Genomic DNA, 13,326 nt, shown 5'->3' with positions numbered 1-13,326 from the left:
CTAAGGCAGCCTGTGTTCTTCCTCAAGCTTCAAGCTGCCTGCATTCCAAATCTTCCAAACTGATTCAGCATTTTAGTCGTGAAAACAAACAGAGTTACTTCCGCATTTATAACCCTAGTGTGTTTTTATGGATCAAACACCTCGACAATTATATAAGCATTGTATTCATTAAGTTGAATCATATTATGCAGATCGTGTCAACCAATAAAAGCATTTACACAAATATGAGAAACTTCAAAAGCCAAAGAGTGAACAGCTTTTCCAAAGGGTTTTCGGAACTTCACGTTACAAATTCTGCGACTTATAGAAAAAAATGGCTCTGAGCACTATGGGACTTAACTTCTGAGGTCATCAGTCCCCTAGAACTTAGAACTGCTTAAACCTAACTAACCTAAGGACATCACACACACCCATGCCCGAGGCAGGATTCGAACCTACGACCGTAGCGGTCGCGCGGTTCCAGACTGTAGCGCCAAAAACCGCTCGGCCATCCCGGCCGGTTGACTTATAGAGGGGAGTGACACATCCATGCCCGACGCAGGATTCTAACCTGCCACCGTAGTGGTCGCGCGGATCCAGATGTAGCGCCTAGAACCGCTTGGCCACTCAGGCCGGCAGGAAACAGTTCGTAGTCAGAATTATCAGGTGATAAGCCAGCAGATTAATTTAAAGCGAGCAATACACGTAATCTCGAACAACTATTTTCATTCTGTGTAAAGCAAAAATTTTTTTTTTGTGGACATTTCAAGTCATCAATTACACTTCTTGTCACGCAGCTTTCGTAATGTACTTCAGTACTGAGTTTTAATTAAATAATTTTCACTCAGTACAATTAGTTACTTTTGGCATTTAATTAAATTGGTTTCCTTTATTTCAAATTCAGTATTCCACTAAGTTTAAAGTTTTCTTTCATGACATAGTTCACATGCGCAACCCAGAGCCAACCAACAGTCAGTATTGGTCGTCAGTTGAATAAGGTAACTAAAGCACACGTTACACAAGAAGAAAGTTTTTGAAAAAGGAATATTCAATATTTTCATTTATAGATAAACTTTAAAGAAATGTTACAACTGTCGTCTCCTATGCACGCATCATTCATTGTTACGTAAGTTTAAATTCAATCGAATCCAATCATTATTAAGAACTATTATCCACTTTAGGACTGCCTACCGTATGGTTATATTCCATAATTAAATTTTCACTAAACTGAAGTTTCGTAGCTAGTAGTAAGTTCGACTTATTAATCAAAATCAATCTATATAACGAAGCAGATTTACACTTGATCCTTATTAGGCCAACATATCCACTTGTCATACTAAATGTTAGAAGTACACGGTTACCTACTACGGAACTGGTGCTTTTTCTAGTAATTAGGTACACTTAATCGCGATCGATTGCAAGCCTATCGAAGAGTGTTGGAGGCTTACAATACTGCTGCTTTAATTCACCCAAATCAGTGAAATATAGCCACGTTCCCTCTTCATTTTCACTGAAGAGGTTAATCAAATCCAAGCGACCCCCCCCCCCCCCCCCAAATGGAAGAGGTTACACCATAAAGTATCAGTAGTTCATTTAGTTTGTTAGTTCGTTATTTATTCCATATACATCATATTTACGTAAACGATATGACGTTAAACGTGTCAATGGAAGAAACACAGAACACGCCATACGAGTATATACTGCACATAAAAAGGAAAAAGCATCTATATGGCTAACCGCTGACCGTTAACCAGTATTTTTATGTAAAAATAAATAACTATTACTATTCAAGAATTCATCTATGGTATACAAGCAGCTGATAAGCAGAAACATCAGCAATATACATTTGAAACCACCTCTACTACCTGTTAAACGTTTTATTTCGATGGATTGGTTGTAAATGTGTTTTATAACTATATCCCTTTCTGTTACAAAGTTATATTGATTAAATGATAGTGCAGACCATTTTTCCTTCTTGTTTTATATTTATGAATATTGCTGTTACATTCAAAACCAGATGAACGGTAGATAACAAATTTCATAAGTGAAAAATGTTCTGTGAAGCTATGGAAAATATTCACAGGTGCTTAAAGAGATGCATACAACATGTACTTTTGTGAACTACACACATAAATCTAATTACTTTTTTGTCTAAGTGAGAGTTTACTGTAGAGTATTAGCCATAAGACATATGCAATATATGTGAACTTACTGACTTTAAGATCCCCACAGTTGCGATTATTTTTATGGTAGCTGAACCTAAATGTTTTAGCAGGTGTACTGTATGGTTTTTACAGTTTAAGTTTTCGCCACTATCCACACCGAAAAACTTAGAAATTCTTACTGTGTTGATTCTTTCTTCTTGATATACCAGGATAATATGAAGTGGTATATTTTTGGGAGGCAGTTCCCTTTGTACAAAACCAATTAATAACTTTCACGTGAACAATGTTTACTATTTTGTAGTTGATGCTTTTTGCCCAGCTTGACAACAAAGCTTGTATCATCTCCAAACAGGGATAATTCTGCATCCTAAATCAAATATGTGGACGGAAAAAAAAATCGCAGCACCACGAAGGAGTTTTGTGACAGAAACGAAGGTCAGTAGGCGTGTTTCTACACCTGAATGATGATGTCTACTGACGTGTCACGCCAGTCGCGTAAGGGTGGCGCTAGCAAAGCCACTGTGGGGATGCAAGTCAGGTTTGCTTTAAATACTCGCTGTAACGGTTGTGAGCGTTAGTGACATTTGATACCGGACCTGGTGAGTTGATGTTACTCAGGAATGACTTCAGGGTGACGAAGACGCCATTAGCAACACCTCACTGAGTATGAACGAGGTCGTGTAATAGGGCTACGAGAGGCTGGATGTTACGTCTCCGATATTGCAGGAAGACGTGGCAGGAATGTAGCCAGTGTGACTGCTAGCAGCGGTAGTCGGGGAATGTATGGTTGCAAGTGGATCAGGCACCGGACGGCCACGTGGCACTGCCGAGAGGAAAGACCATGGTGTTCGGCGTGTGGCTCCGACGCGTCGTAATGCATCTGCAATCTCAGCAGCAGTTTGGACCGCAGTCACACAAAGAATTGCTACAAATCGGTTATATCAAGGAGAGCTGCGAGCCAGATGCCCTGTAACTAAATTCCACTGACCGCAAACCATCACCACATGTTGTCAAGTGGGAGCTCATTGGAGGGCACCATGGTGGTCTGCTGGGTTTTCTGATGGCATCTGGTTCTGGCTGGGTAGGACGAGGCCAGTTGAGGACCAACTTGTATGCGTGCACATTGAATCTACACATCGAGTTATGGTCTATGGTGTGATTTTGTATTGCAGCAGGAGCAGTCTCTTGGTTATACCACCCACCCTGACTGCAAATGTGTACGTCAGTCTGGTGATGCGACCTGTTGTGCTGCCACCGTTCATCAACAGCATTCCAGCTGGTGTTTTCCAACAGGATACCGCTGTTGTAACCCAACGTGCTATAGAGAGTATCGAGATGTTGCCTTGGCCTGTTAGATCAACAGATCTGTCTCCAATCGAGCACTTGTGCGATACCACCGGACGACAGTTCCAGCGTCATCTAAAAACAGCATTAACCGTCTCTGTATTTACCAGCCAAGAGCAACAGGTATGGAACTCCACCCCATAAACTGACATCCGGCATCTGTACAACACAGTGGATGCACGTTTGTACACATGCGTTCAACAGTCTGGTGGTTACACCGGGTATTAATGTACCAGCATTTCACATTTGTGACGGATTGTATCGCGCTTACGTTAAACTGTGATCTCGTAATGTTAATCACTTATATATGTTACCTTGACAAATACATTCCCGAACTTTCACTACTCTATATTAATCATTTTTGGTGTTGCGGTTTCTTTCCGTTCAAATGGCAGACCATTAACATAACGCAAGAACAGTAGTAGGTCAACTCTCAAAATTTATTCGAGATTTTCAGCGCATAACATGTATTAAATGATTAAACTTTCATCTCCTTCGGAAATAATGTCCTTCATCAAAAACTCTACGGTGTGTGGCTTCACACAGTCACGAATACACTATTGTGTTCGTTGTGGCATGGAACCAAGAAGCCTCCGAACGGCATCTTGAGGAATTTCTTACTACTCATGAAGCACGTGCTGTGCCTGCGCCATTTTTGGCTGGAGACTCGTATGAAAGTATACGTCTACCCGTCGCAGCCCAGACACGCTCTACTGTTGGCAAGTCAGGGGACCGGTTGACTAGTCAAGGATCCGTGAATTTACGTTACTGAACCTTGCAACAAACATCATATCTAGAAATGAGCTGTGGAAGATCCTATGTATGTCTGAGAGATATTGACCAAGGAAAACTGCGAAGGGGGGAGGGGGATAAGAAGAAGATGCTTATGATGAGGAGGTGTGAATAGACATCAGTAGGCAGTAGACAGTAGTAACGATTAAGACAGAATGCGTGTCGTGATGTGACATGTGACAGTGGGTACGATGAACAAATGTTTAAAACTATTGTGTGAGCAAAAAGTTAGGTAGTTAGTTGTACATTCCACACGCGATTCTTGTGCCGAAATTATGTGGAATGAGTCAGTTTACAGGATATGTATACATGATAAGTATTAACATTCATAAACATATTTTTTAGTCCATACAACTACACTTATAAACTGGTATTATTCTTTATTTGGCTTTTTACAGCTACCAAAATTTCATCAATTATTCGTCTAGGGAAAAGAAGCTGTTGTGTAGGGAAAATTTGTTTTGTTTTCCTGTGTAACTACTTTCTGAGCCACTGTCAGTTTTAATAACGGGTAACAAAGGCCGTTTTTTGCTGTATTGTTGTAGATATGGTGGACATTATGCTTTTCAAATAGTGATGGATTATTTACATCGAATTCCTTGAGCGAATATTTCTGTTGTGGTAGTGCAGTTAAATGTCGTCATGGTTGCGTACGTAACTGCATTTTATTTTTGGTATAAATACGTTAGTAATTAGCAATAGGGTGGTATGTCCATCTACAAAGGTTTATCATGACATGTTTCGCTGGGTCGGTGAATAACTGGGTGATAAATTATAATTGTAGTATTAAACATTTAATGCCGGATAAATCGAATCACATACGTTATGTATGGAACCTGTACAGAGCTGTGCTAGCTCTAGACACGCCGACTCAAACGATAAGCAGAGGGCCACTCATACTGTGGAATATAAATAGTCTATATAAAGATGGTATTTACAGGTAACTGGTAGTATATAGTGACGATTACTTCCCCACGCCGCCTAGGCAAAACTCGAACACGTATCGAGGTAGCCGGAAGCCAAATAGCAGCAAAATAAATCTACATTAGAAGCAATTTAATAAATTTGTTACTGTTTTTTTCATTCCTTATTTTAATTTCATATTCCTTCTAATTAGTTATGATTTATTATATTTATTCTTCTTAAGTTGTATCGTACGAATCAATATCTTTATTATTGCATGATTTACGATATAAAAAAAATTGTGATCTGTCATCAGGACGTCTGTAGCCATGTTGGTGTCGATCTGACCATGAAAAATAGAAACGAGACTCGTCGCTTAATACCAGAGATTGACACACAATGCCCATTGGATTCTGCCTCTGCACCTTGGGAAGCTCTGTGGTCTGTGGTATGGTGTCAGTGGTAACAGACGAATGGCAACTCGAGATCTGAACCCAGTTTGGAGTAATACAGGGTGATTCACGAACATATACAAATATTTTAATAAGTTATTCTACAAGAAAAACTGAAGAAAGAGGTTCATGTAAACATAGGTCAACAAACGTTTAGTTACGGAGTTATGGTCAGTAAAAGATTTTGCCTGAAATGTAGCAAATTCGCTAATACGAATCCATCGCAAAACTGTACGAGGTTAAAGTAAAGCACGATTTCATTTTATTTTGTTGTTACTAATGTGGTGAATCTAATAAAACATGTCTCAGACGTATATCTGCAGTAGTTTTCCAGAACATCCAGAGAAACAAAAACTTAATTCTGTGAAATATATAATTTTTAGCTACTTGGCCCAATTTGTTTCTTAAATTGCACAAAGTTTTCAACAGAAGTTGTAGAGAATTTCATTTTGGAAAAATGATGGTAATGACATTAACTGAAAATGTATAAGTGTGCCAGATAACCTGCTTTTATTATACCATAACACACTTGAATTCATGTTAAATCGAAAAAAAAAAACAAAGCTCAGTGTTAAGGAAGTTGTACAGTGTTCTTTCACTGAACAATACAGAAAACCAACTCGTTTCAAGGTTAGGAAACGACTGAAACAGCTCACTAACGGTTGCCAACAATGACATATACGTTTCTACGTTCTTAATCGAAAGCAAAAAAATTTCTTGTATAATACTCTTTGCTTCTCTGGATGTTCAGGAAAACTTCTGCAGATACACGTCTGGGACATGTTTTATTAGAGTCACCCACCAATAACAACAAAATTAATGGAAATCGAGCTTTGCTTTAAATTCGTACAGTTTTGCGATGGCTTCATATTAGTGAAGTTGCTAAATTTCAGGCAAAATCTTTTATTGGGCGTAACTCCGTAACTATTTTACGGACCTATGTTTAAATGAAGTTTTTACTTTAGTTTTACTTGTAGCATAACATATTAAAATATTTGCATGTCTTCGTGAATCACCCTGTACATTCCCGATGGTTTGCGGTGACACTCAGCCTGTAGCTCCTGCACAGATAACCCAGGTGTTGTCATTCAGACACTGGTCAGAGACACTAGGACAATCCTACGATATTCTCGCAGTGTAGTTCTTATGTAAGTAGCCGCGCCTACACTTGTTACACTTTCCTCCGAAGCCAGTCTCATCAGCATTCGTTCTGGAGCCACTGTACTGCAGCAGACTGTCTGTGCGATCTGTCGTTATGAAGCTGCCATGCCCCGCACACCAATGACTGGACCCTTACCAAAGTCTGAAAGATGGCGATAAGCTACACGCGCACGTCATCTGGGTATCAACCTGAAAAGTTGCAGCACCTAGCAGCTATCATCTGTATCTGTATCTGTAGCAAAAATTAGCTCGCATAATGATGAAATTTCAGTCAACGTATTTCACAGGCATGGACATACTGCAGTATCCTTTTGGTAGCGTTCGGTCTACTTCTGCATCTACAAACATTCTCGGTAAGAAATGGTGGCTTGCGTGGTAGAGGGTACCTTACACCAGTAGTAGTCATTTCCTTCCCTGTAGCATTGGCAAATACAGCGAGTGAAAGACGACTGTCTATGTGTATCAGCACGAGCCCTAATTTCTCTTATCTCATCTTTGTGGTCCTTACACGAAATGTCCGTTGGTGGTAGTAGAATCGATCTGCAGGCAGCTTCAGATGCTGGTTTCATAAACTTTCTCAGTGCAGCTTTTGTCTAGTAGACGAAGGTACACCCCACGCTTTAGACCGAGAGCTACTCACAGTTTCACGGCACGGCTTTAGCGTGGCACGCTTTTATTGTAACGTTGTGCTCACACGAGTCTCGTTCTGCTTGTTTCCTGTTGGAAACGAATTTCCTGTGTCGCCGTACGTGCACGCGAGGCCTCGGTGGCATCAAAGTCGCACACCGCCCTGACTACAAAGGGGTGTTGTTCAGCATCCGGAGAGCTAGGGGGAAACCTTGCTAGTAATCTCGCATCTTTGATGCGTTAGTTCTCTCGCATCATCAGTTCCTTTTATAGGCATATTCTGAGTAAGTACTCAGCGTAAATTGTACAATTTCAAGGCCCTTCCGTATTATTGTTTCATTATTTTCTACTTGTTCTAGCTACATTCGCCGCCAATACGGACGGCAGTACAGAGACAACACAGTTGATACAGCGAGGCATACAAATTTCTATAGAGGACGGGCGGTTACAGTTTCACGTCTCGTTGGCAACGAAGTGCTTTTGACAGACGGGCTAGTAGTCAATCGTAGTCTTTTCCAAATCTTAAGTGATGTATGGAAATAAGAGGAATCCTAAAGCGCGATAAAGAGGTGGTGATTTAAACATCGGTCCTCCAGAATACACACTGATCAGTCAAAACATGTTGACCATTGCCCACTGCGAAACTGAATGCCGCCTTGTGGCAGCTTCCACATGATGTAAAATCGCACCATTATTACTTCTTCCATCTGTTAACTACAAATTTTTTCATTACAGTGAGGGAGTACTGCCTGGTGGGCGCGGCATTCAGATCATGTCACATCGCCTCTTTGTTATTTCTTTCATCTGTTAACTGCAAATATTCGCATTTCCATGAGGGATTGCTGCCTGGCGGTGCTGCGTGTATGTGGCGAGCCACTAAAAATACGAGTACGTACATGGTGGAAATATCTGATTTGTGACTGCGAGAGAGACCCTATGCGTTCTGTAGCGCGCAGCACTTCTCCCTGGACTTGGCGAACAAGCAATTAATGAAATGAAATAACACACTGTGGTATTAATTGTACGATAGAGTAGACGCGTATTGGATTTTGTACGAAGTTAATTGAATGTATTATTGAAGGTCAGCTACCTTATGAATTTTTGAAATCTAGAAGTTGATGAATTGATCAAGTCGAAATAAGTGAAATACGAACGCTAGTTTCTGCTGTATTAGAAGGGTACAGAAAAATAAGTTACTACCATCTTATTTCATGTGTTGAAGTATGTGTGAAGCTCGATGTGTTGTGCAGAGGATGGACTTCGGTAACAAATCCTCGACCTTACGCACAGACACAACTTTTCTGGGAGAAAATTGCGAACGTTCTATTACTAGAAGTCTAATTTATTTTTGGGTTGTAGCCTACGACGAATGTCGTAGCTGAACGTCGGGCAGCAGAATGTTGATTTCACCAAGCTTCAGAAAGCAAATACCAGAAGGAACTGCCACTTAAATAAGCGCTCTGATAATTACACAACCATTACATAATACTTAGGACATTATCTATGATTTTGCACTAAAATTCCAAATAACAGATAACATGAAACAGACAAATAATAAACAAAACATCTGTGATCTATTCAAGCGACACGGCAATGAAACTATGTAAGCGCAGCAGAGACGATTGGCAAATCATTATTAGGAGAAAGGGCAGCAAATGTGGAAATCCACTGGTATCAGCGACTTCGACAAAGGGCAGACTGCTCTGGCTCCGGCATCTGGAAACGACCATCTCGGAAATGGCGAAGCTGTTCGCGTGCCGCTGTCGTGAGCGTCTGTGGAAACTGGTAAAGGACGGTGGAGTCGCGAGTAGACGACAAGGTGTTGAATTTTTTGACGCCTGAACACAGAACGAGGAGGTCGGCGGTTTGCCCACTTTGTGAAGCAGGATAGGCGGCGATCTGTGGCAGTTGTGACGTCAGAGTACAATGCCGGTGCAGACACAAGTGTTTAGAGCACACCGTTCATCGCAGATTCTTGAACATGGATTTCTGCGCCACACGACTCCTAGGCGTTTCCAATGGTGTTCAAAAATGGCTCTGAGCACTATGGGACTTAACATCTGAGGTCATCAATCCCCTAGAACTTAGAACTACTTAATCCTAACTAACCTAAGGACATCACACACATCAATGCCCGAGGCAGGATTCGAACCTGCGACCGTAGCAGCAGCGCGGTTCTGGACTGAAGCGCCCAGAACCGCTCGGCCACCACGGCCGGCTCCAATGGTGTGCCAGTTACGGTTGTAGTCGGGACGGGATTATCGATGTTGGACCGTGAATCAGTGGAAAAGGGTCGCCTGGTCAGATGGAGCACGTTTACTGTTGCATCCAAGACGATGGTCGTATCCGGATTTGCCTTCATCCGAGCGAACAACTGCTCGAAACATGCACAGCGTTTTTTTGTACACCGGCTAGTGGGGTCAGTATTACGATGTGGGCGGCATTCATGTGTATTCCTGTGAGACCTGTGGTACTAATTGAACGCATCACAGCAGCTGTGTACTATGTGAACATTATTGCGGATCCTATGCATTCTTTCCCAACAGCAATGGTATGTTCCAGGAGGATATATATGAGCAGATCAGACTCGTGCTACAGTGGTTGGACGAGCATGACAGCGAACCCAAATTGATGTCTTACTCACCAGATACCTCTAATTTGATCGGTGTGGAGCGCATCAGGGACAGTATCAGGTCACTAATAACCAGCTTGTAATTTACGGGAATTGCGTGAACTGAGCGTAGATATCTGGTACCTCATACTTCGGGAAACCTACCAAGGATTGGTCGAATCCATGTGACACAGGATCACTGCTGTACTACGTTCCAAATGTGGACCTATTAAGCCCGTGGGCATAATGTTTTGCCCCATCAGGATAGGTCTTTTTCCTTATTTGTTCTGGCGCGGTCTTCCAATGGAAGATGCACCACACCATGGCACTGTAAGAAAATCGCGGATGATGCAATTCGTGAATGATGATATCTGCAGTTGCTGTATAGTAAGAAGCGTGACCCAAGCTTGACGGGAGAAACTGAGGGTAAAGGCTGATAGTGCCGATAACCAGAAAGGATGGTAATGTATCTGATGTTTGGCGAGGAACGTGATACATACCTTGGATGATATGTGGCCGTGAATGTACGTATTAAGGGAAGATTTTTAACATAAAGATCACGTTGTCTCTAGACCTAATCTGCCTTTTTCATGGTTTTCCTAAATAACATCAAAATCTGTGCTAGTTCCATGTAGTAAGGGGAGGTTTTAACATAAAGATCATGTCATCTCTAGACCTAATTTGCGTTTTTCAAGGTTTCCCTAAATCAGTTACATGAAAAACCATGGTAGTTCCTTCGATAAGGCCACAGCTGATTTCTTTTTCCATTCTTGTCTAGCAGTATTTGTTCTCAGAGCCACAAATAACTTCGCCAAAGACATGTGAATCAGTCTTCCGTGGAAGACAAGCTTAAAGTGGACGCCTGAAGTGTGGTCGAAAAATCAAATGCTATATCAACGTCAGGTAAGTACACTGGTTGGATAATTCACAACTTCACAATTCTGCTTTGTTTTTTCTGTTATGTATATAAACGCAGACATGGTGAACGAATTCAGCATATGCATAAATGGTGCTGGCAAATTACATAAAACAGACCCCAGATGAGGCATCACTTCCATGCAGAGTTTGGTTGTGGCTGTGGGCCGTGGCTAGGATGCAGGGCGTCGGTAGCTCAAGGAAAGTGCATCAGAACTCAAACATTTTATCAGAACGTGATCTACTGCACTTGTAGCGTTTCTGTGAGGCAGCCACGCCCCTTCTCAGCACATGGTGAGGTCGGCTTGTAGTATCCTGAGGTAGCAGAGTGGCGGCCAGCAACCGTCTGTGTCATTGGCACCCAGGAATACTCTCACGCAGGAGCCAACTGAGCCATCACGCCTCAGTTACTAAGGTGTCGCCGACTACGGTAGCCATCAGCGACACTATCGATTGCGATAGTATTTGCAGCCTCTTGTGTTGAACCTGGCCCATGTGAGCAATATCACTTGGTGCCTATGCGCCTGTAATAGTACAGAAGGGCGAGTGCTGTACTGCCGCGTTCACAAACTGTTGTTCTGCAGCACAGGAGACTGGCTCCTGCTGAAATGAATCTGGGGGCCCTGTTCTGTATCTTTCCGTCATTTTGCCGATCGATTTGGTACGTGAGCGCACCGATCGGTCTTATTTTCGAAGGAGAGCGCCAGCATTATTCTGTGAGCATTTCGGAAGCGATACCGAAAGGTTCCAGCGAACCGAGACGCTGTTGTCAGTTCTCCTCTCATCAACCAATCAAAAGCAATCTGCCTCAGATCAGCGCATGCGCACTGCAGCGCCAAGGTGGCATGAACCAGAAGCATCTAGCAGCCGAATCAACCATGCTGTTCTTCACAGTATCGAAAAGTGTGGTTCAAGTATGTAATACTGTTTAAATTTCGCTGACCACGTGCTTCCATGAATGCATGATAGCAATAGGATATTGACTGTGTCCTGGAAACTGTGATAAACTGCACATTATGTCGTTATATTCTCATTTGTATCGACGTCTTGTTTTGGATTTTACGTTTCGGAATATGAGTTAGGAATGGAGTGTAGTAGCACACTGTACGAATACGTCTACAGAAACACCCGAAAAATTCGTCATTTTTTCTGTTTTTCGTCGTTCCTTAGTTGCTTCAAAGTTCATTAAGGCGCGTTCCGTCCAAGCAACTCATTGAAGGCAGTTCGTTTACTGCCATTCGCGTTTCGCTTCTTTTATTTGACAAGATGTTTCATAAATAAAAGAAGTGAAGCGTATGTGGCAATAAACAAACTGCCTTCAATTGTTTGCATGGACAAAACGTACCACCAAGAACCCGAAAAATTACTAAAGAGAGTGTCAAAGAATAAAAGATACATAGAAGGTGGTTGTAAATCACTCCTAGAGATCCAGATGATGAAGTAGCCTACTTCCCTATATGATACATCAATGATTTGGTACTTAAAAATAAAATTTAAGAAACGCCTTTTCGATAGCGCGTGGCAAGTGCAAATATTGAAGTTCTTTGTAGTTTATAACATTGTAAGTAGGCTGTTTAGGTTTTCTTATTGGTAACGACACGTAGCGCTCTGTATGAAAAATCACTGGCTGTGCTGTGTGCAGTCTGTGGCTATTTTGCATTGTTGTCTGACATTGTAGTGTTGGGCAGATGGATGTTAACAGCGTGTAGCGTTGCGCAGTTGGAGGTGAGCCGCCAGCAGTGGTGGATGTGGGGAGAGAGATGGCAGAGTTTTGAAATTTGTAAGACTGGATGTCATGAACTGCTATATACACTCCTGGAAATTGAAATAAGAACACTGTGAATTCATTGTCCCAGGAAGGGGAAACTTTATTGACACATTCCTGGGGTCAGATACATCACATGATCACACTGACAGAACCACAGGCACATATACACAGGCAACAGAGCATGCACAATGTCGGCACTAGTACAGTGTATATCCACCTTTCGCAGCAATGCAGGCTGCTATTCTCCCATGGAGACGATCGTAGAGATGCTGGATGTAGTCCTGTGGAACGGCTTGCCATGCCATTTCCACCTGGCGCCTCAGTTGGACCAGCGTTCGTGCTGGACGTGCAGACCGCGTGAGACGACGCTTCATCCAGTCCCAAACATGCTCAATGGGGGACAGATCCGGAGATCTTGCTGGCCAGGGTAGTTGACTTACACCTTCTAGAGCACGTTGGGTGGCACGGGATACATGCGGACGTACATTGTCCTGTTGGAACAGCAAGTTCCCTTGCCGGTCTAGGAATGGTAGAACGATGGGTTCGATGACGGTTTGGATGTACCGTGCACTATTCAGTGTCCCCTCGACGATCACCGGTGGTGTACGG

The sequence above is a fragment of the Schistocerca americana genome, chromosome 2 (assembly GCF_021461395.2).
Source record: "Schistocerca americana isolate TAMUIC-IGC-003095 chromosome 2, iqSchAmer2.1, whole genome shotgun sequence".
In the NCBI taxonomy this organism is placed as follows: domain Eukaryota; kingdom Metazoa; phylum Arthropoda; class Insecta; order Orthoptera; family Acrididae; genus Schistocerca; species Schistocerca americana.
Note: the sequence above shows the minus strand (reverse complement) of the source record.